Raw genomic sequence first — 26578 nt, forward strand, 5'->3', positions numbered from 1 at the left:
TGTACTCACCTCAGCTCATTAGGAGTTGTCGGGGCTGCTGGGGAAGGGGAACAGGAAATGTGAATCAGGCTTTTAGTTAAGTGGCACTGTAGGCCTTTTGTCCCCTAGCCATTTTACGCTTTCAACACGCTCTACACATAGCCATGCACCGTATGTGCCTTTTTCACACGTACTTTCATTAAACCTGAATATAGAAGGATATATCTGTCTAGGCTGGAGACACGTGAAACAAGTCTGACGTGCCCCTTCAAGTCTACCTGAGAGGAAGCTGACTCAGGATTGGCGACCTCTCAGGGCACCTCTAACGGGCACAAATAACGGGCAAGCCCTATGAAAAGCACAGCATGAGTCTTGGTCCCACCTTTAAAAAGGAGGGTGACCTCTGGGATCTGGCAGCAGGATCTTTGGGAGATAAGAAAATATACTGCCTGCGATCGTGTAGTTTCAAGTCAGTCAAGAAAAGCAATCTCATGCACTGCACAAGCTCTTTCCCATGAGGCACCTCTCCTGCACTCTGTTTATGCAAATGAGCAAGCAGAGAGCTCAGGAATAAAACACCAAACTCATGTCCCCCAAAAAAGCAGCAGACAATTGCTGGATATTCCCCAACTTCTAATGCATTTCTTTTAAACAAATGATAAACAGCCTCACCTGTGGCAAGGATTAAAAAAATTGAATAAACTCTTAAATGTTCCTCTCCACGGAAATCTTTAGTAAAAGGCGAAAGATTTTTTCGTTTTGAAGAGAAACCAGAGTAAGTGACAATATAGCTCTCTAGGGTAAGTGGCGGCACATCAAAGACCCTGTCATTGCGAGGGTGAGGACCTGAAAGGTATTTTCAGGCTCTAAGAAAGAGGGCGAGAACCAGGCCGGTCGGCAAAACAGGCCAACATTTAAAAGTCTCTGCTCAAGGTACAAAAAGGTGGACTGTTCACATGTGTATGTCTGGGAATATGCAAATTTCTTTTGTACTCACCTCAGCTCATTAGGAGTTGTCGGGGCTGCTGGGGAAGGGGAACAGGAAATGTGAATCAGGCTTTTAGTTAAGTGGCACTGTAGGCCTTTTGTCCCCTAGCCATTTTACGCTTTCAACACCATCCCTCCAATCGATATGCTCAGAGCCACCACTGTGCTCTACACATAGCCATGCACCGTATGTGCCTTTTTCACACGTACTTTCATTAAACCTGAATATAGAAGGATATATCTGTCTAGGCTGGAGACACGTGAAACAAGTCTGACGTGCCCCTTCAAGTCTACCTGAGAGGAAGCGGACTCAGGATTGGCGACCTCTCAGGGCACCTCCAACGGGCACAAATAACGGGCAAGCCCTATGAAAAGCACAGCATGAGTCTTGGTCCCACCTTTAAAAAGGAGGGTGACCTCTGGGATCTGGCAGCAGGATCTTTGGGAGATAAGAAAATATACTGCCTGCGATCGTGTAGTTTCAAGTCAGTCAAGAAAAGCAATCTCATGCACTGCACAAGCTCTTTCCCATGAGGCACCTCTCCTGCACTCTGTTTATGCAAATGAGCAAGCAGAGAGCTCAGGAATAAAACACCAAACTCATGTCCCCCAAAAAAGCAGCAGACAATTGCTGGATATTCCCCAACTTCTAATGCTTTTCTTTTAAACAAATGATAAACAGCCTCACCTGTGTCAAGGCTTAAAAAAATTGAATAAACTCTTAAATGTTCCTCTCCACGGAAATCTTTAGTAAAAGGCGAAAGATATTTTCGTTTTGAAGAGAAACCAGAGTAAGTGACAATATAGCTCTCTAGGGTAAGTGGCGGCACATCAAAGACCCTGTCATTGCGAGGGTGAGGACCTGAAAGGTATTTTCAGGCTCTAAGAAAGAGGGCGAGAACCAGGCCGGTGGGCAAAACAGGCCAACATTTCAAAGTCTCTGCTCAAGGTACAAAAAGGTGGACTGTTCACATGTGTATGTCTGGGAATATGCAAATTTCTTTTGTACTCACCTCAGCTCATTAGGAGTTGTCGGGGCTGCTGGGGAAGGGGAACAGGAAATGTGAATCAGGCTTTTAGTTAAGTGGCACTGTAGGCCTTTTGTCCCCTAGCCATTTTACGCTTTCAACACGCTCTACACATAGCCATGCACCGTATGTGCCTTTTTCACACGTACTTTCATTAAACCTGAATATAGAAGGATATATCTGTCTAGGCTGGAGACACGTGAAACAAGTCTGACGTGCCCCTTCAAGTCTACCTGAGAGGAAGCGGACTCAGGATTGGCGACCTCTCAGGGCACCTCCAACGGGCACAAATAACGGGCAAGCCCTATGAAAAGCACAGCATGAGTCTTGGTCCCACCTTTAAAAAGGAGGGTGACCTCTGGGATCTGGCAGCAGGATCTTTGGGAGATAAGAAAATATACTGCCTGCGATCGTGTAGTTTCAAGTCAGTCAAGAAAAGCAATCTCATGCACTGCACAAGCTCTTTCCCATGAGGCACCTCTCCTGCACTCTGTTTATGCAAATGAGCAAGCAGAGAGCTCAGTAATAAAACACCAAACTCATGTCCCCCAAAAAAGCAGCAGACAATTGCTGGATATTCCCCAACTTCTAATGCTTTTCTTTTAAACAAATGATAAACAGCCTCACCTGTGGCAAGGCTTAAAAAAATTGAATAAACTCTTAAATGTTCCTCTCCACGGAAATCTTTAGTAAAAGGCGAAAGATATTTTCGTTTTGAAGAGAAACCAGAGTAAGTGACAATATAGCTCTCTAGGGTAAGTGGCGCCACATCAAAGACCCTGTCATTGCGAGGGTGAGGACCTGAAAGGTATTTTCAGGCTCTAAGAAAGAGGGCGAGAACCAGGCCGGTGGGCAAAACAGGCCAACATTTCAAAGTCTCTGCTCAAGGTACAAAAAGGTGGACTGTTCACATGTGTATGTCTGGGAATATGCAAATTTCTTTTGTACTCACCTCAGCTCATTAGGAGTTGTCAGGGCTGCTGGGGAAGGGGAACAGGAAATGTGAATCAGGCTTTTAGTTAAGTGGCACTGTAGGCCTTTTGTCCCCTAGCCATTTTACGCTTTCAACACGCTCTACACATAGCCATGCACCGTATGTGCCTTTTTCACACGTACTTTCATTAAACCTGAATATAGAAGGATATATCTGTCTAGGCTGGAGACACGTGAAACAAGTCCGACGTGCCCCTTCAAGTTTACCTGAGAGGAAGCTGACTCAGGATTGGCGACCTCTCAGGGCACCTCTAACGGGCACAAATAACGGGCAAGCCCTATGAAAAGCACAGCATGAGTCTTGGTCCCACCTTTAAAAAGGAGGTTGACCTCTGGGATCTGGCAGCAGGATCTTTGGGAGATAAGAAAATATACTGCCTGCGATCGTGAAGTTTCAAGTCAGTCAAGAAAAGCAATCTCATGCACTGCACAAGCTCTTTCCCATGAGGCACCTCTCCTGCACTCTGTTTATGCAAATGAGCAAGCAGAGAGCTCAGGAATAAAACACCAAACTCATGTCCCCCAAAAAAGCAGCAGACAATTGCTGGATATTCCCCAACTTGTAATGCTTTTCTTTTAAACAAATGATAAACAGCCTCACCTGTGGCAAGGCTTAAAAAAATTGAATAAACTCTTAAATGTTCCTCTCCACGGAAATCTTTAGTAAAAGGCGAAAGATTTTTTCGTTTTGAAGAGAAACCAGAGTAAGTGACAATATAGCTCTCTAGGGTAAGTGGCGGCACATCAAAGACCCTGTCATTGCGAGGGTGAGGACCTGAAAGGTATTTTCAGGCTCTAAGAAAGAGGGCGAGAACCAGGCCGGTGGGCAAAACAGGCCAACATTTCAAAGTCTCTGCTCAAGGTACAAAAAGGTGGACTGTTCACATGTGTATGTCTGGGAATATGCAAATTTCTTTTGTACTCACCTCAGCTCATTAGGAGTTGTCGGGGCTGCTGGGGAAGGGGAACAGGAAATGTGAATCAGGCTTTTAGTTAAGTGGCACTGTAGGCCTTTTGTCCCCTAGCCATTTTACGCTTTCAACACGCTCTACACATAGCCATGCACCGTATGTGCCTTTTTCACACGTACTTTCATTAAACCTGAATATAGAAGGATATATCTGTCTAGGCTGGAGACACGTGAAACAAGTCTGACGTGCCCCTTCAAGTCTACCTGAGAGGAAGCTGACTCAGGATTGGCGACCTCTCAGGGCACCTCTAACCGGCACAAATAACGGGCAAGCCCTATGAAAAGCACAGCATGAGTCTTGGTCCCACCTTTAAAAAGGAGGGTGACCTCTGGGATCTGGCAGCAGGATCTTTGGGAGATAAGAAAATATACTGCCTGTGATCGTGTAGTTTCAAGTCAGTCAAGAAAAGCAATCTCATGCACTGCACAAGCTCTTTCCCATGAGGCACCTCTCCTGCACTCTGTTTATGCAAATGAGCAAGCAGAGAGCTCAGGAATAAAACACCAAACTCATGTCCCCCAAAAAAGCAGCAGACAATTGCTGGATATTCCCCAACTTCTAATGCATTTCTTTTAAACAAATGATAAACAGCCTCACCTGTGGCAAGGATTAAAAAAATTGAATAAACTCTTAAATGTTCCTCTCCACGGAAATCTTTAGTAAAAGGCGAAAGATTTTTTCGTTTTGAAGAGAAACCAGAGTAAGTGACAATATAGCTCTCTAGGGTAAGTGGCGGCACATCAAAGACCCTGTCATTGCGAGGGTGAGGACCTGAAAGGTATTTTCAGGCTCTAAGAAAGAGGGCGAGAACCAGGCCGGTGGGCAAAACAGGCCAACATTTCAAAGTCTCTGCTCAAGGTACAAAAAGGTGGACTGTTCACATGTGTATGTGTGGGAATATGCAAATTTCTTTTGTACTCACCTCAGCTCATTAGGAGTTGTCGGGGCTGCTGGGGAAGGGGAACAGGAAATGTGAATCAGGCTTTTAGTTAAGTGGCACTGTAGGCCTTTTGTCCCCTAGCCATTTTACGCTTTCAACACGCTCTACACATAGCCATGCACCGTATGTGCCTTTTTCACACGTACTTTCATTAAACCTGAATATAGAAGGATATATCTGTCTAGGCTGGAGACATGTGAAACAAGTCTGACGTGCCCCTTAAAGTCTACCTGAGAGGAAGCTGACTCAGGATTGGCGACCTCTCAGGGCACCTCTAACGGGCACAAATAACGGGCAAGCCCTATGAAAAGCACAGCATGAGTCTTGGTCCCACCTTTAAAAAGGAGGGTGACCTCTGGGATCTGGCAGCAGGATCTTTGGGAGATAAGAAAATATACTGCCTGCGATCGTGTAGTTTCAAGTCAGTCAAGAAAAGCAATCTCATGCACTGCACAAGCTCTTTCCCATGAGGCACCTCTCCTGCACTCTGTTTATGCAAATGAGCAAGCAGAGAGCTCAGGAATAAAACACCAAACTCATGTCCCCCAAAAAAGCAGCAGACAATTGCTGGATATTCCCCAACTTCTAATGCTTTTCTTTTAAACAAATGATAAACAGCCTCACCTGTGGCAAGGATTAAAAAAATTGAATAAACTCTTAAATGTTCCTCTCCACGGAAATCTTTAGTAAAAGGCGAAAGATTTTTTCGCTTTGAAGAGAAACCAGAGTAAGTGACAATATAGCTCTCTAGGGTAAGTGGCGGCACATCAAAGACCCTGTCATTGCGAGGGTGAGGACCTGAAAGGTATTTTCAGGCTCTAAGAAAGAGGGCGAGAACCAGGCCGGTGGGCAAAACAGGCCAACATTTCAAAGTCTCTGCTCAAGGTACAAAAAGGTGGACTGTTCACATGTGTATGTCTGGGAATATGCAAATTTCTTTTGTACTCACCTCAGCTCATTAGGAGTTGTCGGGGCTGCTGGGGAAGGGGAACAGGAAATGTGAATCAGGCTTTTAGTTAAGTGGCACTGTAGGCCTTTTGTCCCCTAGCCATTTTACGCTTTCAACACCATCCCTCCAATCGATATGCTCAGAGCCACCACTGTGCTCTACACATAGCCATGCACCGTATGTGCCTTTTTCACACGTACTTTCATTAAACCTGAATATAGAAGGATATATCTGTCTAGGCTGGAGACATGTGAAACAAGTCTGACGTGCCCCTTCAAGTCTACCTGAGAGGAAGCTGACTCAGGATTGGCGACCTCTAACGGGCACAAATAACGGGCAAGCCCTATGAAAAGCACAGCATGAGTCTTGGTCCCACCTTTAAAAAGGAGGGTGACCTCTGGGATCTGGCAGCAGGATCTTTGGGAGATAAGAAAATATACTGCCTGCGATCGTGAAGTTTCAAGTCAGTCAAGAAAAGCAATCTCATGCACTGCACAAGCTCTTTCCCATGAGGCACCTCTCCTGCACTCTGTTTATGCAAATGAGCAAGCAGAGAGCTCAGGAATAAAACACCAAACTCATGTCCCCCAAAAAAAGCAGCAGACAATTGCTGGATATTCCCCAACTTGTAATGCTTTTCTTTTAAACAAATGATAAACAGCCTCACCTGTGGCAAGGCTTAAAAAAATTGAATAAACTCTTAAATGTTCCTCTCCACGGAAATCTTTAGTAAAAGGCGAAAGATTTTTTCGTTTTGAAGAGAAACCAGAATAAGTGACAATATAGCTCTCTAGGGTAAGTGGCGGCACATCAAAGACCCTGTCATTGCGAGGGTGAGGACCTGAAAGGTATTTTCAGGCTCTAAGAAAGAGGGCGAGAACCAGGCCGGTGGGCAAAACAGGCCAACATTTCAAAGTCTCTGCTCAAGGTACAAAAAGGTGGACTGTTCACATGTGTATGTCTGGGAATATGCAAATTTCTTTTGTACTCACCTCAGCTCATTAGGAGTTGTCGGGGCTGCTGGGGAAGGGGAACAGGAAATGTGAATCAGGCTTTTAGTTAAGTGGCACTGTAGGCCTTTTGTCCCCTAGCCATTTTACGCTTTCAACACGCTCTACACATAGCCATGCACCGTATGTGCCTTTTTCACACGTACTTTCATTAAACCTGAATATAGAAGGATATATCTGTCTAGGCTGGAGACACGTGAAACAAGTCTGACGTGCCCCTTCAAGTCTACCTGAGAGGAAGCGGACTCAGGATTGGCGACCTCTCAGGGCACCTCCAACGGGCACAAATAACGGGCAAGCCCTATGAAAAGCACAGCATGAGTCTTGGTCCCACCTTTAAAAAGGAGGGTGACCTCTGGGATCTGGCAGCAGGATCTTTGGGAGATAAGAAAATATACTGCCTGCGATCGTGTAGTTTCAAGTCAGTCAAGAAAAGCAATCTCATGCACTGCACAAGCTCTTTCCCATGAGGCACCTCTCCTGCACTCTGTTTATGCAAATGAGCAAGCAGAGAGCTCAGGAATAAAACACCAAACTCATGTCCCCCAAAAAAGCAGCAGACAATTGCTGGATATTCCCCAACTTGTAATGCTTTTCTTTTAAACAAATGATAAACAGCCTCACCTGTGGCAAGGCTTAAAAAAATTGAATAAACTCTTAAATGTTCCTCTCCACGGAAATCTTTAGTAAAAGGCGAAAGATTTTTTCGTTTTGAAGAGAAACCAGAGTAAGTGACAATATAGCTCTCTAGGGTAAGTGGCGGCACATCAAAGACCCTGTCATTGCGAGGGTGAGGACCTGAAAGGTATTTTCAGGCTCTAAGAAAGAGGGCGAGAACCAGGCCGGTGGGCAAAACAGGCCAACATTTCAAAGTCTCTGCTCAAGGTACAAAAAGGTGGACTGTTCACATGTGTATGTCTGGGAATATGCAAATTTCTTTTGTACTCACCTCAGCTCATTAGGAGTTGTCGGGGCTGCTGGGGAAGGGGAACAGGAAATGTGAATCAGGCTTTTAGTTAAGTGGCACTGTAGGCCTTTTGTCCCCTAGCCATTTTACGCTTTCAACACGCTCTACACATAGCCATGCACCGTATGTGCCTTTTTCACACGTACTTTCATTAAACCTGAATATAGAAGGATATATCTGTCTAGGCTGGAGACACGTGAAACAAGTCTGACGTGCCCCTTCAAGTCTACCTGAGAGGAAGCTGACTCAGGATTGGCGACCTCTCAGGGCACCTCTAACAGGCACAAATAACGGGCAAGCCCTATGAAAAGCACAGCATGAGTCTTGGTCCCACCTTTAAAAAGGAGGGTGACCTCTGGGATCTGGCAGCAGGATCTTTGGGAGATAAGAAAATATACTGCCTGCGATCGTGTAGTTTCAAGTCAGTCAAGAAAAGCAATCTCATGCACTGCACAAGCTCTTTCCCATGAGGCACCTCTCCTGCACTCTGTTTATGCAAATGAGCAAGCAGAGAGCTCAGGAATAAAACACCAAACTCATGTCCCCCAAAAAAGCAGCAGACAATTGCTGGATATTCCCCAACTTCTAATGCTTTTCTTTTAAACAAATGATAAACAGCCTCACCTGTGGCAAGGATTAAAAAAATTGAATAAACTCTTAAATGTTCCTCTCCACGGAAATCTTTAGTAAAAGGCGAAAGATTTTTTCGCTTTGAAGAGAAACCAGAGTAAGTGACAATATAGCTCTCTAGGGTAAGTGGCGGCACATCAAAGACCCTGTCATTGCGAGGGTGAGGACCTGAAAGGTATTTTCAGGCTCTAAGAAAGAGGGCGAGAACCAGGCCGGTGGGCAAAACAGGCCAACATTTCAAAGTCTCTGCTCAAGGTACAAAAAGGTGGACTGTTCACATGTGTATGTCTGGGAATATGCAAATTTCTTTTGTACTCACCTCAGCTCATTAGGAGTTGTCGGGGCTGCTGGGGAAGGGGAACAGGAAATGTGAATCAGGCTTTTAGTTAAGTGGCACTGTAGGCCTTTTGTCCCCTAGCCATTTTACGCTTTCAACACCATCCCTCCAATCGATATGCTCAGAGCCACCACTGTGCTCTACACATAGCCATGCACCGTATGTGCCTTTTTCACACGTACTTTCATTAAACCTGAATATAGAAGGATATATCTGTCTAGGCTGGAGACATGTGAAACAAGTCTGACGTGCCCCTTCAAGTCTACCTGAGAGGAAGCTGACTCAGGATTGGCGACCTCTCAGGGCACCTCTAACGGGCACAAATAACGGGCAAGCCCTATGAAAAGCACAGCATGAGTCTTGGTCCCACCTTTAAAAAGGAGGGTGACCTCTGGGATCTGGCAGCAGGATCTTTGGGAGATAAGAAAATATACTGCCTGCGATCGTGAAGTTTCAAGTCAGTCAAGAAAAGCAATCTCATGCACTGCACAAGCTCTTTCCCATGAGGCACCTCTCCTGCACTCTGTTTATGCAAATGAGCAAGCAGAGAGCTCAGGAATAAAACACCAAACTCATGTCCCCCAAAAAAAGCAGCAGACAATTGCTGGATATTCCCCAACTTGTAATGCTTTTCTTTTAAACAAATGATAAACAGCCTCACCTGTGGCAAGGCTTAAAAAAATTGAATAAACTCTTAAATGTTCCTCTCCACGGAAATCTTTAGTAAAAGGCGAAAGATTTTTTCGTTTTGAAGAGAAACCAGAATAAGTGACAATATAGCTCTCTAGGGTAAGTGGCGGCACATCAAAGACCCTGTCATTGCGAGGGTGAGGACCTGAAAGGTATTTTCAGGCTCTAAGAAAGAGGGCGAGAACCAGGCCGGTGGGCAAAACAGGCCAACATTTCAAAGTCTCTGCTCAAGGTACAAAAAGGTGGACTGTTCACATGTGTATGTCTGGGAATATGCAAATTTCTTTTGTACTCACCTCAGCTCATTAGGAGTTGTCGGGGCTGCTGGGGAAGGGGAACAGGAAATGTGAATCAGGCTTTTAGTTAAGTGGCACTGTAGGCCTTTTGTCCCCTAGCCATTTTACGCTTTCAACACGCTCTACACATAGCCATGCACCGTATGTGCCTTTTTCACACGTACTTTCATTAAACCTGAATATAGAAGGATATATCTGTCTAGGCTGGAGACACGTGAAACAAGTCTGACGTGCCCCTTCAAGTCTACCTGAGAGGAAGCGGACTCAGGATTGGCGACCTCTCAGGGCACCTCCAACGGGCACAAATAACGGGCAAGCCCTATGAAAAGCACAGCATGAGTCTTGGTCCCACCTTTAAAAAGGAGGGTGACCTCTGGGATCTGGCAGCAGGATCTTTGGGAGATAAGAAAATATACTGCCTGCGATCGTGTAGTTTCAAGTCAGTCAAGAAAAGCAATCTCATGCACTGCACAAGCTCTTTCCCATGAGGCACCTCTCCTGCACTCTGTTTATGCAAATGAGCAAGCAGAGAGCTCAGGAATAAAACACCAAACTCATGTCCCCCAAAAAAGCAGCAGACAATTGCTGGATATTCCCCAACTTCTAATGCTTTTCTTTTAAACAAATGATAAACAGCCTCACCTGTGGCAAGGCTTAAAAAAATTGAATAAACTCTTAAATGTTCCTCTCCACGGAAATCTTTAGTAAAAGGCGAAAGATTTTTTCGTTTTGAAGAGAAACCAGAGTAAGTGACAATATAGCTCTCTAGGGTAAGTGGCGGCACATCAAAGACCCTGTCATTGCGAGGGTGAGGACCTGAAAGGTATTTTCAGGCTCTAAGAAAGAGGGCGAGAACCAGGCCGGTGGGCAAAACAGGCCAACATTTCAAAGTCTCTGCTCAAGGTACAAAAAGGTGGACTGTTCACATGTGTATGTCTGGGAATATGCAAATTTCTTTTGTACTCACCTCAGCTCATTAGGAGTTGTCGGGGCTGCTGGGGAAGGGGAACAGGAAATGTGAATCAGGCTTTTAGTTAAGTGGCACTGTAGGCCTTTTGTCCCCTAGCCATTTTACGCTTTCAACACGCTCTACACATAGCCATGCACCGTATGTGCCTTTTTCACACGTACTTTCATTAAACCTGAATATAGAAGGATATATCTGTCTAGGCTGGAGACACGTGAAACAAGTCTGACGTGCCCCTTCAAGTCTACCTGAGAGGAAGCTGACTCAGGATTGGCGACCTCTCAGGGCACCTCTAACGGGCACAAATAACGGGCAAGCCCTATGAAAAGCACAGCATGAGTCTTGGTCCCACCTTTAAAAAGGAGGGTGACCTCTGGGATCTGGCAGCAGGATCTTTGGGAGATAAGAAAATATACTGCCTGCGATCGTGTAGTTTCAAGTCAGTCAAGAAAAGCAATCTCATGCACTGCACAAGCTCTTTCCCATGAGGCACCTCTCCTGCACTCTGTTTATGCAAATGAGCAAGCAGAGAGCTCAGGAATAAAACACCAAACTCATGACCCCCAAACAAGCAGCAGACAATTGCTGGATATTCCCCAACTTCTAATGCTTTTCTTTTAAACAAATGATAAACAGCCTCACCTGTGGCAAGGATTAAAAAAATTGAATAAACTCTTAAATGTTCCTCTCCACGGAAATCTTTAGTAAAAGGCGAAAGATTTTTTCGTTTTGAAGAGAAACCAGAGTAAGCGACAATATAGCTCTCTAGGGTAAGTGGCGGCACATCAAAGACCCTGTCATTGCGAGGGTGAGGACCTGAAAGGTATTTTCAGGCTCTAAGAAAGAGGGCGAGAACCAGGCCGGTGGGCAAAACAGGCCAACATTTCAAAGTCTCTGCTCAAGGTACAAAAAGGTGGACTGTTCACATGTGTATGTCTGGGAATATGCAAATTTCTTTTGTACTCACCTCAGCTCATTAGGAGTTGTCGGGGCTGCTGGGGAAGGGGAACAGGAAATGTGAATCAGGCTTTTAGTTAAGTGGCACTGTAGGCCTTTTGTCCCCTAGCCATTTTACGCTTTCAACACGCTCTACACATAGCCATGCACCGTATGTGCCTTTTTCACACGTACTTTCATTAAACCTGAATATAGAAGGATATATCTGTCTAGGCTGGAGACACGTGAAACAAGTCCGACGTGCCCCTTCAAGTTTACCTGAGAGGAAGCTGACTCAGGATTGGCGACCTCTCAGGGCACCTCTAACGGGCACAAATAACGGGCAAGCCCTATGAAAAGCACAGCATGAGTCTTGGTCCCACCTTTAAAAAGGAGGTTGACCTCTGGGATCTGGCAGCAGGATCTTTGGGAGATAAGAAAATATACTGCCTGCGATCGTGAAGTTTCAAGTCAGTCAAGAAAAGCAATCTCATGCACTGCACAAGCTCTTTCCCATGAGGCACCTCTCCTGCACTCTGTTTATGCAAATGAGCAAGCAGAGAGCTCAGGAATAAAACACCAAACTCATGTCCCCCAAAAAAGCAGCAGACAATTGCTGGATATTCCCCAACTTGTAATGCTTTTCTTTTAAACAAATGATAAACAGCCTCACCTGTGGCAAGGCTTAAAAAAATTGAATAAACTCTTAAATGTTCCTCTCCACGGAAATCTTTAGTAAAAGGCGAAAGATTTTTTCGCTTTGAAGAGAAACCAGAGTAAGTGACAATATAGCTCTCTAGGGTAAGTGGCGGCACATCAAAGACCCTGTCATTGCGAGGGTGAGGACCTGAAAGGTATTTTCAGGCTCTAAGAAAGAGGGCGAGAACCAGGCCGGTGGGCAAAACAGGCCAACATTTCAAAGTCTCTGCTCAAGGTACAAAAAGGTGGACTGTTCACATGTGTATGTCTGGGAATATGCAAATTTCTTTTGTACTCACCTCAGCTCATTAGGAGTTGTCGGGGCTGCTGGGGAAGGGGAACAGGAAATGTGAATCAGGCTTTTAGTTAAGTGGCACTGTAGGCCTTTTGTCCCCTAGCCATTTTACGCTTTCAACACCATCCCTCCAATCGATATGCTCAGAGCCACCACTGTGCTCTACACATAGCCATGCACCGTATGTGCCTTTTTCACACGTACTTTCATTAAACCTGAATATAGAAGGATATATCTGTCTAGGCTGGAGACATGTGAAACAAGTCTGACGTGCCCCTTCAAGTCTACCTGAGAGGAAGCTGACTCAGGATTGGCGACCTCTCAGGGCACCTCTAACGGGCACAAATAACGGGCAAGCCCTATGAAAAGCACAGCATGAGTCTTGGTCCCACCTTTAAAAAGGAGGGTGACCTCTGGGATCTGGCAGCAGGATCTTTGGGAGATAAGAAAATATACTGCCTGCGATCGTGAAGTTTCAAGTCAGTCAAGAAAAGCAATCTCATGCACTGCACAAGCTCTTTCCCATGAGGCACCTCTCCTGCACTCTGTTTATGCAAATGAGCAAGCAGAGAGCTCAGGAATAAAACACCAAACTCATGTCCCCCAAAAAAAGCAGCAGACAATTGCTGGATATTCCCCAACTTGTAATGCTTTTCTTTTAAACAAATGATAAACAGCCTCACCTGTGGCAAGGCTTAAAAAAATTGAATAAACTCTTAAATGTTCCTCTCCACGGAAATCTTTAGTAAAAGGCGAAAGATTTTTTCGTTTTGAAGAGAAACCAGAATAAGTGACAATATAGCTCTCTAGGGTAAGTGGCGGCACATCAAAGACCCTGTCATTGCGAGGGTGAGGACCTGAAAGGTATTTTCAGGCTCTAAGAAAGAGGGCGAGAACCAGGCCGGTGGGCAAAACAGGCCAACATTTCAAAGTCTCTGCTCAAGGTACAAAAAGGTGGACTGTTCACATGTGTATGTCTGGGAATATGCAAATTTCTTTTGTACTCACCTCAGCTCATTAGGAGTTGTCGGGGCTGCTGGGGAAGGGGAACAGGAAATGTGAATCAGGCTTTTAGTTAAGTGGCACTGTAGGCCTTTTGTCCCCTAGCCATTTTACGCTTTCAACACGCTCTACACATAGCCATGCACCGTATGTGCCTTTTTCACACGTACTTTCATTAAACCTGAATATAGAAGGATATATCTGTCTAGGCTGGAGACACGTGAAACAAGTCTGACGTGCCCCTTCAAGTCTACCTGAGAGGAAGCGGACTCAGGATTGGCGACCTCTCAGGGCACCTCCAACGGGCACAAATAACGGGCAAGCCCTATGAAAAGCACAGCATGAGTCTTGGTCCCACCTTTAAAAAGGAGGGTGACCTCTGGGATCTGGCAGCAGGATCTTTGGGAGATAAGAAAATATACTGCCTGCGATCGTGTAGTTTCAAGTCAGTCAAGAAAAGCAATCTCATGCACTGCACAAGCTCTTTCCCATGAGGCACCTCTCCTGCACTCTGTTTATGCAAATGAGCAAGCAGAGAGCTCAGGAATAAAACACCAAACTCATGTCCCCCAAAAAAGCAGCAGACAATTGCTGGATATTCCCCAACTTCTAATGCTTTTCTTTTAAACAAATGATAAACAGCCTCACCTGTGGCAAGGCTTAAAAAAATTGAATAAACTCTTAAATGTTCCTCTCCACGGAAATCTTTAGTAAAAGGCGAAAGATTTTTTCGTTTTGAAGAGAAACCAGAGTAAGTGACAATATAGCTCTCTAGGGTAAGTGGCGGCACATCAAAGACCCTGTCATTGCGAGGGTGAGGACCTGAAAGGTATTTTCAGGCTCTAAGAAAGAGGGCGAGAACCAGGCCGGTGGGCAAAACAGGCCAACATTTCAAAGTCTCTGCTCAAGGTACAAAAAGGTGGACTGTTCACATGTGTATGTCTGGGAATATGCAAATTTCTTTTGTACTCACCTCAGCTCATTAGGAGTTGTCGGGGCTGCTGGGGAAGGGGAACAGGAAATGTGAATCAGGCTTTTAGTTAAGTGGCACTGTAGGCCTTTTGTCCCCTAGCCATTTTACGCTTTCAACACGCTCTACACATAGCCATGCACCGTATGTGCCTTTTTCACACGTACTTTCATTAAACCTGAATATAGAAGGATATATCTGTCTAGGCTGGAGACACGTGAAACAAGTCTGACGTGCCCCTTCAAGTCTACCTGAGAGGAAGCTGACTCAGGATTGGCGACCTCTCAGGGCACCTCTAACGGGCACAAATAACGGGCAAGCCCTATGAAAAGCACAGCATGAGTCTTGGTCCCACCTTTAAAAAGGAGGGTGACCTCTGGGATCTGGCAGCAGGATCTTTGGGAGATAAGAAAATATACTGCCTGCGATCGTGTAGTTTCAAGTCAGTCAAGAAAAGCAATCTCATGCACTGCACAAGCTCTTTCCCATGAGGCACCTCTCCTGCACTCTGTTTATGCAAATGAGCAAGCAGAGAGCTCAGGAATAAAACACCAAACTCATGACCCCCAAACAAGCAGCAGACAATTGCTGGATATTCCCCAACTTCTAATGCTTTTCTTTTAAACAAATGATAAACAGCCTCACCTGTGGCAAGGATTAAAAAAATTGAATAAACTCTTAAATGTTCCTCTCCACGGAAATCTTTAGTAAAAGGCGAAAGATTTTTTCGTTTTGAAGAGAAACCAGAGTAAGCGACAATATAGCTCTCTAGGGTAAGTGGCGGCACATCAAAGACCCTGTCATTGCGAGGGTGAGGACCTGAAAGGTATTTTCAGGCTCTAAGAAAGAGGGCGAGAACCAGGCCGGTGGGCAAAACAGGCCAACATTTCAAAGTCTCTGCTCAAGGTACAAAAAGGTGGACTGTTCACATGTGTATGTCTGGGAATATGCAAATTTCTTTTGTACTCACCTCAGCTCATTAGGAGTTGTCGGGGCTGCTGGGGAAGGGGAACAGGAAATGTGAATCAGGCTTTTAGTTAAGTGGCACTGTAGGCCTTTTGTCCCCTAGCCATTTTACGCTTTCAACACGCTCTACACATAGCCATGCACCGTATGTGCCTTTTTCACACGTACTTTCATTAAACCTGAATATAGAAGGATATATCTGTCTAGGCTGGAGACACGTGAAACAAGTCCGACGTGCCCCTTCAAGTTTACCTGAGAGGAAGCTGACTCAGGATTGGCGACCTCTCAGGGCACCTCCAACGGGCACAAATAACGGGCAAGCCCTATGAAAAGCACAGCATGAGTCTTGGTCCCACCTTTAAAAAGGAGGGTGACCTCTGGGATCTGGCAGCAGGATCTTTGGGAGATAAGAAAATATACTGCCTGCGATCGTGTAGTTTCAAGTCAGTCAAGAAAAGCAATCTCATGCACTGCACAAGCTCTTTCCCATGAGGCACCTCTCCTGCACTCTGTTTATGCAAATGAGCAAGCAGAGAGCTCAGGAATAAAACACCAAACTCATGTCCCCCAAAAAAGCAGCAGACAATTGCTGGATATTCCCCAACTTCTAATGCTTTTCTTTTAAACAAATGATAAACAGCCTCACCTGTGGCAAGGCTTAAAAAAATTGAATAAACTCTTAAATGTTCCTCTCCACGGAAATCTTTAGTAAAAGGCGAAAGATTTTTTCGTTTTGAAGAGAAACCAGAGTAAGTGACAATATAGCTCTCTAGGGTAAGTGGCGGCACATCAAAGACCCTGTCATTGCGAGGGTGAGGACCTGAAAGGTATTTTCAGGCTCTAAGAAAGAGGGCGAGAACCAGGCCGGTGGGCAAAACAGGCCAACATTTCAAAGTCTCTGCTCAAGGTACAAAAAGGTGGACTGTTCACATGTGTATGTCTGGGAATATGCAAATTTCTTTTGTACTCACCTCAGCTCATTAGGAGTTGTCGGGGCTGCTGGGGAAGGGGAACAGGAAATGTGAATCAGGCTTTTAGTTAAGTGGCACTGTAGGCCTTTTGTCCCCTAGCCATTTTACGCTTTCAACACGCTCTACACATAGCCATGCACCGTATGTGCCTTTTTCACACGTACTTTCATTAAACCTGAATATAGAAGGATATATCTGTCTAGGCTGGAGACACGTGAAACAAGTCTGACGTGCCCCTTCAAGTCTACCTGAGAGGAAGCTGACTCAGGATTGGCGACCTCTCAGGGCACCTCTAACGGGCACAAATAACGGGCAAGCCCTATGAAAAGCACAGCATGAGTCTTGGTCCCACCTTTAAAAAGGAGGGTGACCTCTGGGATCTGGCAGCAGGATCTTTGGGAGATAAGAAAATATACTGCCTGCGATCGTGAAGTTTCAAGTCAGTCAAGAAAAGCAATCTCATGCACTGCACAAGCTCTTTCCCATGAGGCACCTCTCCTGCACTCTGTTTATGCAAATGAGCAAGCAGAGAGCTCAGGAATAAAACACCAAACTTATGTCCCCCAAAAAAGCAGCAGACAATTGCTGGATATTCCCCAACTTCTAATGCTTTTCTTTTAAACAAATGATAAACAGCCTCACCTGTGGCAAGGATTAAAAAAATTGAATAAACTCTTAAATGTTCCTCTCCACGGAAATCTTTAGTAAAAGGCGAAAGATTTTTTCGCTTTGAAGAGAAACCAGAGTAAGTGACAATATAGCTCTCTAGGGTAAGTGGCGGCACATCAAAGACCCTGTCATTGCGAGGGTGAGGACCTGAAAGGTATTTTCAGGCTCTAAGAAAGAGGGCGAGAACCAGGCCGGTGGGCAAAACAGGCCAACATTTCAAAGTCTCTGCTCAAGGTACAAAAAGGTGGACTGTTCACATGTGTATGTCTGGGAATATGCAAATTTCTTTTGTACTCACCTCAGCTCATTAGGAGTTGTCGGGGCTGCTGGGGAAGGGGAACAGGAAATGTGAATCAGGCTTTTAGTTAAGTGGCACTGTAGGCCTTTTGTCCCCTAGCCATTTTACGCTTTCAACACCATCCCTCCAATCGATATGCTCAGAGCCACCACTGTGCTCTACACATAGCCATGCACCGTATGTGCCTTTTTCACACGTACTTTCATTAAACCTGAATATAGAAGGATATATCTGTCTAGGCTGGAGACATGTGAAACAAGTCTGACGTGCCCCTTCAAGTCTACCTGAGAGGAAGCTGACTCAGGATTGGCGACCTCTCAGGGCACCTCTAACGGGCACAAATAACGGGCAAGCCCTATGAAAAGCACAGCATGAGTCTTGGTCCCACCTTTAAAAAGGAGGGTGACCTCTGGGATCTGGCAGCAGGATCTTTGGGAGATAAGAAAATATACTGCCTGCGATCGTGAAGTTTCAAGTCAGTCAAGAAAAGCAATCTCATGCACTGCACAAGCTCTTTCCCATGAGGCACCTCTCCTGCACTCTGTTTATGCAAATGAGCAAGCAGAGAGCTCAGGAATAAAACACCAAACTCATGTCCCCCAAAAAAAGCAGCAGACAATTGCTGGATATTCCCCAACTTGTAATGCTTTTCTTTTAAACAAATGATAAACAGCCTCACCTGTGGCAAGGCTTAAAAAAATTGAATAAACTCTTAAATGTTCCTCTCCACGGAAATCTTTAGTAAAAGGCGAAAGATTTTTTCGTTTTGAAGAGAAACCAGAATAAGTGACAATATAGCTCTCTAGGGTAAGTGGCGGCACATCAAAGACCCTGTCATTGCGAGGGTGAGGACCTGAAAGGTATTTTCAGGCTCTAAGAAAGAGGGCGAGAACCAGGCCGGTGGGCAAAACAGGCCAACATTTCAAAGTCTCTGCTCAAGGTACAAAAAGGTGGACTGTTCACATGTGTATGTCTGGGAATATGCAAATTTCTTTTGTACTCACCTCAGCTCATTAGGAGTTGTCGGGGCTGCTGGGGAAGGGGAACAGGAAATGTGAATCAGGCTTTTAGTTAAGTGGCACTGTAGGCCTTTTGTCCCCTAGCCATTTTACGCTTTCAACACGCTCTACACATAGCCATGCACCGTATGTGCCTTTTTCACACGTACTTTCATTAAACCTGAATATAGAAGGATATATCTGTCTAGGCTGGAGACACGTGAAACAAGTCTGACGTGCCCCTTCAAGTCTACCTGAGAGGAAGCGGACTCAGGATTGGCGACCTCTCAGGGCACCTCCAACGGGCACAAATAACGGGCAAGCCCTATGAAAAGCACAGCATGAGTCTTGGTCCCACCTTTAAAAAGGAGGGTGACCTCTGGGATCTGGCAGCAGGATCTTTGGGAGATAAGAAAATATACTGCCTGCGATCGTGTAGTTTCAAGTCAGTCAAGAAAAGCAATCTCATGCACTGCACAAGCTCTTTCCCATGAGGCACCTCTCCTGCACTCTGTTTATGCAAATGAGCAAGCAGAGAGCTCAGGAATAAAACACCAAACTCATGTCCCCCAAAAAAGCAGCAGACAATTGCTGGATATTCCCCAACTTCTAATGCTTTTCTTTTAAACAAATGATAAACAGCCTCACCTGTGGCAAGGATTAAAAAAATTGAATAAACTCTTAAATGTTCCTCTCCACGGAAATCTTTAGTAAAAGGCGAAAGATTTTTTCGCTTTGAAGAGAAACCAGAGTAAGTGACAATATAGCTCTCTAGGGTAAGTGGCGGCACATCAAAGACCCTGTCATTGCGAGGGTGAGGACCTGAAAGGTATTTTCAGGCTCTAAGAAAGAGGGCGAGAACCAGGCCGGTGGGCAAAACAGGCCAACATTTCAAAGTCTCTGCTCAAGGTACAAAAAGGTGGACTGTTCACATGTGTATGTCTGGGAATATGCAAATTTCTTTTGTACTCACCTCAGCTCATTAGGAGTTGTCGGGGCTGCTGGGGAAGGGGAACAGGAAATGTGAATCAGGCTTTTAGTTAAGTGGCACTGTAGGCCTTTTGTCCCCTAGCCATTTTACGCTTTCAACACCATCCCTCCAATCGATATGCTCAGAGCCACCACTGTGCTCTACACATAGCCATGCACCGTATGTGCCTTTTTCACACGTACTTTCATTAAACCTGAATATAGAAGGATATATCTGTCTAGGCTGGAGACATGTGAAACAAGTCTGACGTGCCCCTTCAAGTCTACCTGAGAGGAAGCTGACTCAGGATTGGCGACCTCTCAGGGCACCTCTAACGGGCACAAATAACGGGCAAGCCCTATGAAAAGCACAGCATGAGTCTTGGTCCCACCTTTAAAAAGGAGGGTGACCTCTGGGATCTGGCAGCAGGATCTTTGGGAGATAAGAAAATATACTGCCTGCGATCGTGAAGTTTCAAGTCAGTCAAGAAAAGCAATCTCATGCACTGCACAAGCTCTTTCCCATGAGGCACCTCTCCTGCACTCTGTTTATGCAAATGAGCAAGCAGAGAGCTCAGGAATAAAACACCAAACTCATGTCCCCCAAAAAAAGCAGCAGACAATTGCTGGATATTCCCCAACTTGTAATGCTTTTCTTTTAAACAAATGATAAACAGCCTCACCTGTGGCAAGGCTTAAAAAAATTGAATAAACTCTTAAATGTTCCTCTCCACGGAAATCTTTAGTAAAAGGCGAAAGATTTTTTCGTTTTGAAGAGAAACCAGAATAAGTGACAATATAGCTCTCTAGGGTAAGTGGCGGCACATCAAAGACCCTGTCATTGCGAGGGTGAGGACCTGAAAGGTATTTTCAGGCTCTAAGAAAGAGGGCGAGAACCAGGCCGGTGGGCAAAACAGGCCAACATTTCAAAGTCTCTGCTCAAGGTACAAAAAGGTGGACTGTTCACATGTGTATGTCTGGGAATATGCAAATTTCTTTTGTACTCACCTCAGCTCATTAGGAGTTGTCGGGGCTGCTGGGGAAGGGGAACAGGAAATGTGAATCAGGCTTTTAGTTAAGTGGCACTGTAGGCCTTTTGTCCCCTAGCCATTTTACGCTTTCAACACGCTCTACACATAGCCATGCACCGTATGTGCCTTTTTCACACGTACTTTCATTAAACCTGAATATAGAAGGATATATCTGTCTAGGCTGGAGACACGTGAAACAAGTCTGACGTGCCCCTTCAAGTCTACCTGAGAGGAAGCGGACTCAGGATTGGCGACCTCTCAGGGCACCTCCAACGGGCACAAATAACGGGCAAGCCCTATGAAAAGCACAGCATGAGTCTTGGTCCCACCTTTAAAAAGGAGGGTGACCTCTGGGATCTGGCAGCAGGATCTTTGGGAGATAAGAAAATATACTGCCTGCGATCGTGTAGTTTCAAGTCAGTCAAGAAAAGCAATCTCATGCACTGCACAAGCTCTTTCCCATGAGGCACCTCTCCTGCACTCTGTTTATGCAAATGAGCAAGCAGAGAGCTCAGGAATAAAACACCAAACTCATGTCCCCCAAAAAAGCAGCAGACAATTGCTGGATATTCCCCAACTTCTAATGCTTTTCTTTTAAACAAATGATAAACAGCCTCACCTGTGGCAAGGCTTAAAAAAATTGAATAAACTCTTAAATGTTCCTCTCCACGGAAATCTTTAGTAAAAGGCGAAAGATTTTTTCGTTTTGAAGAGAAACCAGAGTAAGTGACAATATAGCTCTCTAGGGTAAGTGGCGGCACATCAAAGACCCTGTCATTGCGAGGGTGAGGACCTGAAAGGTATTTTCAGGCTCTAAGAAAGAGGGCGAGAACCAGGCCGGTGGGCAAAACAGGCCAACATTTCAAAGTCTCTGCTCAAGGTACAAAAAGGTGGACTGTTCACATGTGTATGTCTGGGAATATGCAAATTTCTTTTGTACTCACCTCAGCTCATTAGGAGTTGTCGGGGCTGCTGGGGAAGGGGAACAGGAAATGTGAATCAGGCTTTTAGTTAAGTGGCACTGTAGGCCTTTTGTCCCCTAGCCATTTTACGCTTTCAACACGCTCTACACATAGCCATGCACCGTATGTGCCTTTTTCACACGTACTTTCATTAAACCTGAATATAGAAGGATATATCTGTCTAGGCTGGAGACACGTGAAACAAGTCTGACGTGCCCCTTCAAGTCTACCTGAGAGGAAGCTGACTCAGGATTGGCGACCTCTCAGGGCACCTCTAACGGGCACAAATAACGGGCAAGCCCTATGAAAAGCACAGCATGAGTCTTGGTCCCACCTTTAAAAAGGAGGGTGACCTCTGGGATCTGGCAGCAGGATCTTTGGGAGATAAGAAAATATACTGCCTGCGATCGTGTAGTTTCAAGTCAGTCAAGAAAAGCAATCTCATGCACTGCACAAGCTCTTTCCCATGAGGCACCTCTCCTGCACTCTGTTTATGCAAATGAGCAAGCAGAGAGCTCAGGAATAAAACACCAAACTCATGTCCCCCAAACAAGCAGCAGACAATTGCTGGATATTCCCCAACTTCTAATGCTTTTCTTTTAAACAAATGATAAACAGCCTCACCTGTGGCAAGGATTAAAAAAATTGAATAAACTCTTAAATGTTCCTCTCCACGGAAATCTTTAGTAAAAGGCGAAAGATTTTTTCGTTTTGAAGAGAAACCAGAGTAAGCGACAATATAGCTCTCTAGGGTAAGTGGCGGCACATCAAAGACCCTGTCATTGCGAGGGTGAGGACCTGAAAGGTATTTTCAGGCTCTAAGAAAGAGGGCGAGAACCAGGCCGGTGGGCAAAACAGGCCAACATTTCAAAGTCTCTGCTCAAGGTACAAAAAGGTGGACTGTTCACATGTGTATGTCTGGGAATATGCAAATTTCTTTTGTACTCACCTCAGCTCATTAGGAGTTGTCGGGGCTGCTGGGGAAGGGGAACAGGAAATGTGAATCAGGCTTTTAGTTAAGTGGCACTGTAGGCCTTTTGTCCCCTAGCCATTTTACGCTTTCAACACGCTCTACACATAGCCATGCACCGTATGTGCCTTTTTCACACGTACTTTCATTAAACCTGAATATAGAAGGATATATCTGTCTAGGCTGGAGACACGTGAAACAAGTCCGACGTGCCCCTTCAAGTTTACCTGAGAGGAAGCTGACTCAGGATTGGCGACCTCTCAGGGCACCTCTAACGGGCACAAATAACGGGCAAGCCCTATGAAAAGCACAGCATGAGTCTTGGTCCCACCTTTAAAAAGGAGGTTGACCTCTGGGATCTGGCAGCAGGATCTTTGGGAGATAAGAAAATATACTGCCTGCGATCGTGAAGTTTCAAGTCAGTCAAGAAAAGCAATCTCATGCACTGCACAAGCTCTTTCCCATGAGGCACCTCTCCTGCACTCTGTTTATGCAAATGAGCAAGCAGAGAGCTCAGGAATAAAACACCAAACTCATGTCCCCCAAAAAAGCAGCAGACAATTGCTGGATATTCCCCAACTTGTAATGCTTTTCTTTTAAACAAATGATAAACAGCCTCACCTGTGGCAAGGCTTAAAAAAATTGAATAAACTCTTAAATGTTCCTCTCCACGGAAATCTTTAGTAAAAGGCGAAAGATTTTTTCGTTTTGAAGAGAAACCAGAGTAAGTGACAATATAGCTCTCTAGGGTAAGTGGCGGCACATCAAAGACCCTGTCATTGCGAGGGTGAGGACCTGAAAGGTATTTTCAGGCTCTAAGAAAGAGGGCGAGAACCAGGCCGGTGGGCAAAACAGGCCAACATTTCAAAGTCTCTGCTCAAGGTACAAAAAGGTGGACTGTTCACATGTGTATGTCTGGGAATATGCAAATTTCTTTTGTACTCACCTCAGCTCATTAGGAGTTGTCGGGGCTGCTGGGGAAGGGGAACAGGAAATGTGAATCAGGCTTTTAGTTAAGTGGCACTGTAGGCCTTTTGTCCCCTAGCCATTTTACGCTTTCAACACGCTCTACACATAGCCATGCACCGTATGTGCCTTTTTCACACGTACTTTCATTAAACCTGAATATAGAAGGATATATCTGTCTAGGCTGGAGACACGTGAAACAAGTCTGACGTGCCCCTTCAAGTCTACCTGAGAGGAAGCGGACTCAGGATTGGCGACCTCTCAGGGCACCTCCAACGGGCACAAATAACGGGCAAGCCCTATGAAAAGCACAGCATGAGTCTTGGTCCCACCTTTAAAAAGGAGGGTGACCTCTGGGATCTGGCAGCAGGATCTTTGGGAGATAAGAAAATATACTGCCTGCGATCGTGTAGTTTCAAGTCAGTCAAGAAAAGCAATCTCATGCACTGCACAAGCTCTTTCCCATGAGGCACCTCTCCTGCACTCTGTTTATGCAAATGAGCAAGCAGAGAGCTCAGGAATAAAACACCAAACTCATGTCCCCCAAAAAAGCAGCAGACAATTGCTGGATATTCCCCAACTTCTAATGCTTTTCTTTTAAACAAATGATAAACAGCCTCACCTGTGGCAAGGCTTAAAAAAATTGAATAAACTCTTAAATGTTCCTCTCCACGGAAATCTTTAGTAAAAGGCGAAAGATTTTTTCGTTTTGAAGAGAAACCAGAGTAAGTGACAATATAGCTCTCTAGGGTAAGTGGCGGCACATCAAAGACCCTGTCATTGCGAGGGTGAGGACCTGAAAGGTATTTTCAGGCTCTAAGAAAGAGGGCGAGAACCAGGCCGGTGGGCAAAACAGGCCAACATTTCAAAGTCTCTGCTCAAGGTACAAAAAGGTGGACTGTTCACATGTGTATGTCTGGGAATATGCAAATTTCTTTTGTACTCACCTCAGCTCATTAGGAGTTGTCGGGGCTGCTGGGGAAGGGGAACAGGAAATGTGAATCAGGCTTTTAGTTAAGTGGCACTGTAGGCCTTTTGTCCCCTAGCCATTTTACGCTTTCAACACGCTCTACACATAGCCATGCACCGTATGTGCCTTTTTCACACGTACTTTCATTAAACCTGAATATAGAAGGATATATCTGTCTAGGCTGGAGACACGTGAAACAAGTCTGACGTGCCCCTTCAAGTCTACCTGAGAGGAAGCTGACTCAGGATTGGCGACCTCTCAGGGCACCTCTAACGGGCACAAATAACGGGCAAGCCCTATGAAAAGCACAGCATGAGTCTTGGTCCCACCTTTAAAAAGGAGGGTGACCTCTGGGATCTGGCAGCAGGATCTTTGGGAGATAAGAAAATATACTGCCTGCGATCGTGTAGTTTCAAGTCAGTCAAGAAAAGCAATCTCATGCACTGCACAAGCTCTTTCCCATGAGGCACCTCTCCTGCACTCTGTTTATGCAAATGAGCAAGCAGAGAGCTCAGGAATAAAACACCAAACTCATGTCCCCCAAACAAGCAGCAGACAATTGCTGGATATTCCCCAACTTCTAATGCTTTTCTTTTAAACAAATGATAAACAGCCTCACCTGTGGCAAGGATTAAAAAAATTGAATAAACTCTTAAATGTTCCTCTCCACGGAAATCTTTAGTAAAAGGCGAAAGATTTTTTCGTTTTGAAGAGAAACCAGAGTAAGCGACAATATAGCTCTCTAGGGTAAGTGGCGGCACATCAAAGACCCTGTCATTGCGAGGGTGAGGACCTGAAAGGTATTTTCAGGCTCTAAGAAAGAGGGCGAGAACCAGGCCGGTGGGCAAAACAGGCCAACATTTCAAAGTCTCTGCTCAAGGTACAAAAAGGTGGACTGTTCACATGTGTATGTCTGGGAATATGCAAATTTCTTTTGTACTCACCTCAGCTCATTAGGAGTTGTCGGGGCTGCTGGGGAAGGGGAACAGGAAATGTGAATCAGGCTTTTAGTTAAGTGGCACTGTAGGCCTTTTGTCCCCTAGCCATTTTACGCTTTCAACACGCTCTACACATAGCCATGCACCGTATGTGCCTTTTTCACACGTACTTTCATTAAACCTGAATATAGAAGGATATATCTGTCTAGGCTGGAGACACGTGAAACAAGTCTGACGTGCCCCTTCAAGTCTACCTGAGAGGAAGCGGACTCAGGATTGGCGACCTCTCAGGGCACCTCCAACGGGCACAAATAACGGGCAAGCCCTATGAAAAGCACAGCATGAGTCTTGGTCCCACCTTTAAAAAGGAGGGTGACCTCTGGGATCTGGCAGCAGGATCTTTGGGAGATAAGAAAATATACTGCCTGCGATCGTGTAGTTTCAAGTCAGTCAAGAAAAGCAATCTCATGCACTGCACAAGCTCTTTCCCATGAGGCACCTCTCCTGCACTCTGTTTATGCAAATGAGCAAGCAGAGAGCTCAGTAATAAAACACCAAACTCATGTCCCCCAAAAAAGCAGCAGACAATTGCTGGATATTCCCCAACTTCTAATGCTTTTCTTTTAAACAAATGATAAACAGCCTCACCTGTGGCAAGGCTTAAAAAAATTGAATAAACTCTTAAATGTTCCTCTCCACAGAAATCTTTAGTAAAAGGCGAAAGATATTTTCGTTTTGAAGAGAAACCAGAGTAAGTGACAATATAGCTCTCTAGGGTAAGTGGCGCCACATCAAAGACCCTGTCATTGCGAGGGTGAGGACCTGAAAGGTATTTTCAGGCTCTAAGAAAGAGGGCGAGAACCAGGCCGGTGGGCAAAACAGGCCAACATTTCAAAGTCTCTGCTCAAGGTACAAAAAGGTGGACTGTTCACATGTGTATGTCTGGGAATATGCAAATTTCTTTTGTACTCACCTCAGCTCATTAGGAGTTGTCGGGGCTGCTGGGGAAGGGGAACAGGAAATGTGAATCAGGCTTTTAGTTAAGTGGCACTGTAGGCCTTTTGTCCCCTAGCCATTTTACGCTTTCAACACGCTCTACACATAGCCATGCACCGTATGTGCCTTTTTCACACGTACTTTCATTAAACCTGAATATAGAAGGATATATCTGTCTAGGCTGGAGACACGTGAAACAAGTCCGACGTGCCCCTTCAAGTTTACCTG

At 45.2% G+C, this 26578-nt stretch overlaps 27 non-coding genes across 27 annotated transcripts; all 27 read right to left on the reverse strand.

The window, feature by feature from the left end:
- Positions 1 to 643: 643 nt before the first annotated feature.
- Positions 644 to 758, reverse strand: LOC146774357 (U5 spliceosomal RNA). The gene has a single exon (XR_014974057.1). It is a non-coding gene; the product is annotated as a U5 spliceosomal RNA (small nuclear RNA).
- Positions 759 to 1646: 888 nt separating this feature from the next.
- Positions 1647 to 1761, reverse strand: LOC146774358 (U5 spliceosomal RNA). The gene has a single exon (XR_014974321.1). It is a non-coding gene; the product is annotated as a U5 spliceosomal RNA (small nuclear RNA).
- An 852-nt stretch (positions 1762 to 2613) lies between these two features.
- LOC146774359 (U5 spliceosomal RNA) lies at positions 2614 to 2728 on the reverse strand. The gene has a single exon (XR_014974175.1). It is a non-coding gene; the product is annotated as a U5 spliceosomal RNA (small nuclear RNA).
- An 852-nt stretch (positions 2729 to 3580) lies between these two features.
- On the reverse strand, positions 3581 to 3695 carry LOC146774360 (U5 spliceosomal RNA). Its single transcript, XR_014972703.1, has one exon. It is a non-coding gene; the product is annotated as a U5 spliceosomal RNA (small nuclear RNA).
- Positions 3696 to 4547: 852 nt separating this feature from the next.
- Positions 4548 to 4662, reverse strand: LOC146774361 (U5 spliceosomal RNA). Its single transcript, XR_014974058.1, has one exon. It is a non-coding gene; the product is annotated as a U5 spliceosomal RNA (small nuclear RNA).
- Positions 4663 to 5514: 852 nt separating this feature from the next.
- Positions 5515 to 5629, reverse strand: LOC146774362 (U5 spliceosomal RNA). The gene has a single exon (XR_014974371.1). It is a non-coding gene; the product is annotated as a U5 spliceosomal RNA (small nuclear RNA).
- An 877-nt stretch (positions 5630 to 6506) lies between these two features.
- Positions 6507 to 6621, reverse strand: LOC146774363 (U5 spliceosomal RNA). Its single transcript, XR_014973873.1, has one exon. It is a non-coding gene; the product is annotated as a U5 spliceosomal RNA (small nuclear RNA).
- An 852-nt stretch (positions 6622 to 7473) lies between these two features.
- Positions 7474 to 7588, reverse strand: LOC146774364 (U5 spliceosomal RNA). The gene has a single exon (XR_014972705.1). It is a non-coding gene; the product is annotated as a U5 spliceosomal RNA (small nuclear RNA).
- An 852-nt stretch (positions 7589 to 8440) lies between these two features.
- Positions 8441 to 8555, reverse strand: LOC146774365 (U5 spliceosomal RNA). The gene has a single exon (XR_014974372.1). It is a non-coding gene; the product is annotated as a U5 spliceosomal RNA (small nuclear RNA).
- An 889-nt stretch (positions 8556 to 9444) lies between these two features.
- LOC146774366 (U5 spliceosomal RNA) lies at positions 9445 to 9559 on the reverse strand. Its single transcript, XR_014973874.1, has one exon. It is a non-coding gene; the product is annotated as a U5 spliceosomal RNA (small nuclear RNA).
- An 852-nt stretch (positions 9560 to 10411) lies between these two features.
- On the reverse strand, positions 10412 to 10526 carry LOC146774367 (U5 spliceosomal RNA). Its single transcript, XR_014972706.1, has one exon. It is a non-coding gene; the product is annotated as a U5 spliceosomal RNA (small nuclear RNA).
- Positions 10527 to 11378: 852 nt separating this feature from the next.
- Positions 11379 to 11493, reverse strand: LOC146774368 (U5 spliceosomal RNA). Its single transcript, XR_014974060.1, has one exon. It is a non-coding gene; the product is annotated as a U5 spliceosomal RNA (small nuclear RNA).
- Positions 11494 to 12345: 852 nt separating this feature from the next.
- LOC146774369 (U5 spliceosomal RNA) lies at positions 12346 to 12460 on the reverse strand. The gene has a single exon (XR_014973740.1). It is a non-coding gene; the product is annotated as a U5 spliceosomal RNA (small nuclear RNA).
- An 889-nt stretch (positions 12461 to 13349) lies between these two features.
- LOC146774370 (U5 spliceosomal RNA) lies at positions 13350 to 13464 on the reverse strand. The gene has a single exon (XR_014973875.1). It is a non-coding gene; the product is annotated as a U5 spliceosomal RNA (small nuclear RNA).
- An 852-nt stretch (positions 13465 to 14316) lies between these two features.
- LOC146774371 (U5 spliceosomal RNA) lies at positions 14317 to 14431 on the reverse strand. Its single transcript, XR_014972707.1, has one exon. It is a non-coding gene; the product is annotated as a U5 spliceosomal RNA (small nuclear RNA).
- An 852-nt stretch (positions 14432 to 15283) lies between these two features.
- Positions 15284 to 15398, reverse strand: LOC146774372 (U5 spliceosomal RNA). The gene has a single exon (XR_014974061.1). It is a non-coding gene; the product is annotated as a U5 spliceosomal RNA (small nuclear RNA).
- Positions 15399 to 16250: 852 nt separating this feature from the next.
- On the reverse strand, positions 16251 to 16365 carry LOC146774373 (U5 spliceosomal RNA). Its single transcript, XR_014972708.1, has one exon. It is a non-coding gene; the product is annotated as a U5 spliceosomal RNA (small nuclear RNA).
- Positions 16366 to 17217: 852 nt separating this feature from the next.
- On the reverse strand, positions 17218 to 17332 carry LOC146774374 (U5 spliceosomal RNA). Its single transcript, XR_014974373.1, has one exon. It is a non-coding gene; the product is annotated as a U5 spliceosomal RNA (small nuclear RNA).
- An 889-nt stretch (positions 17333 to 18221) lies between these two features.
- On the reverse strand, positions 18222 to 18336 carry LOC146774375 (U5 spliceosomal RNA). The gene has a single exon (XR_014973876.1). It is a non-coding gene; the product is annotated as a U5 spliceosomal RNA (small nuclear RNA).
- Positions 18337 to 19188: 852 nt separating this feature from the next.
- Positions 19189 to 19303, reverse strand: LOC146774376 (U5 spliceosomal RNA). Its single transcript, XR_014974374.1, has one exon. It is a non-coding gene; the product is annotated as a U5 spliceosomal RNA (small nuclear RNA).
- An 889-nt stretch (positions 19304 to 20192) lies between these two features.
- On the reverse strand, positions 20193 to 20307 carry LOC146774377 (U5 spliceosomal RNA). Its single transcript, XR_014973877.1, has one exon. It is a non-coding gene; the product is annotated as a U5 spliceosomal RNA (small nuclear RNA).
- An 852-nt stretch (positions 20308 to 21159) lies between these two features.
- On the reverse strand, positions 21160 to 21274 carry LOC146774378 (U5 spliceosomal RNA). Its single transcript, XR_014972709.1, has one exon. It is a non-coding gene; the product is annotated as a U5 spliceosomal RNA (small nuclear RNA).
- An 852-nt stretch (positions 21275 to 22126) lies between these two features.
- Positions 22127 to 22241, reverse strand: LOC146774379 (U5 spliceosomal RNA). Its single transcript, XR_014974062.1, has one exon. It is a non-coding gene; the product is annotated as a U5 spliceosomal RNA (small nuclear RNA).
- Positions 22242 to 23093: 852 nt separating this feature from the next.
- LOC146774380 (U5 spliceosomal RNA) lies at positions 23094 to 23208 on the reverse strand. Its single transcript, XR_014972710.1, has one exon. It is a non-coding gene; the product is annotated as a U5 spliceosomal RNA (small nuclear RNA).
- An 852-nt stretch (positions 23209 to 24060) lies between these two features.
- Positions 24061 to 24175, reverse strand: LOC146774381 (U5 spliceosomal RNA). The gene has a single exon (XR_014972711.1). It is a non-coding gene; the product is annotated as a U5 spliceosomal RNA (small nuclear RNA).
- An 852-nt stretch (positions 24176 to 25027) lies between these two features.
- On the reverse strand, positions 25028 to 25142 carry LOC146774382 (U5 spliceosomal RNA). The gene has a single exon (XR_014974063.1). It is a non-coding gene; the product is annotated as a U5 spliceosomal RNA (small nuclear RNA).
- Positions 25143 to 25994: 852 nt separating this feature from the next.
- On the reverse strand, positions 25995 to 26109 carry LOC146774383 (U5 spliceosomal RNA). The gene has a single exon (XR_014974691.1). It is a non-coding gene; the product is annotated as a U5 spliceosomal RNA (small nuclear RNA).
- Between the last annotated feature and the right edge of the window lie 469 nt (positions 26110 to 26578).

This window comes from Triturus cristatus, chromosome 12 (assembly GCF_964204655.1).
Source record: "Triturus cristatus chromosome 12, aTriCri1.1, whole genome shotgun sequence".
Taxonomy (NCBI): domain Eukaryota; kingdom Metazoa; phylum Chordata; class Amphibia; order Caudata; family Salamandridae; genus Triturus; species Triturus cristatus.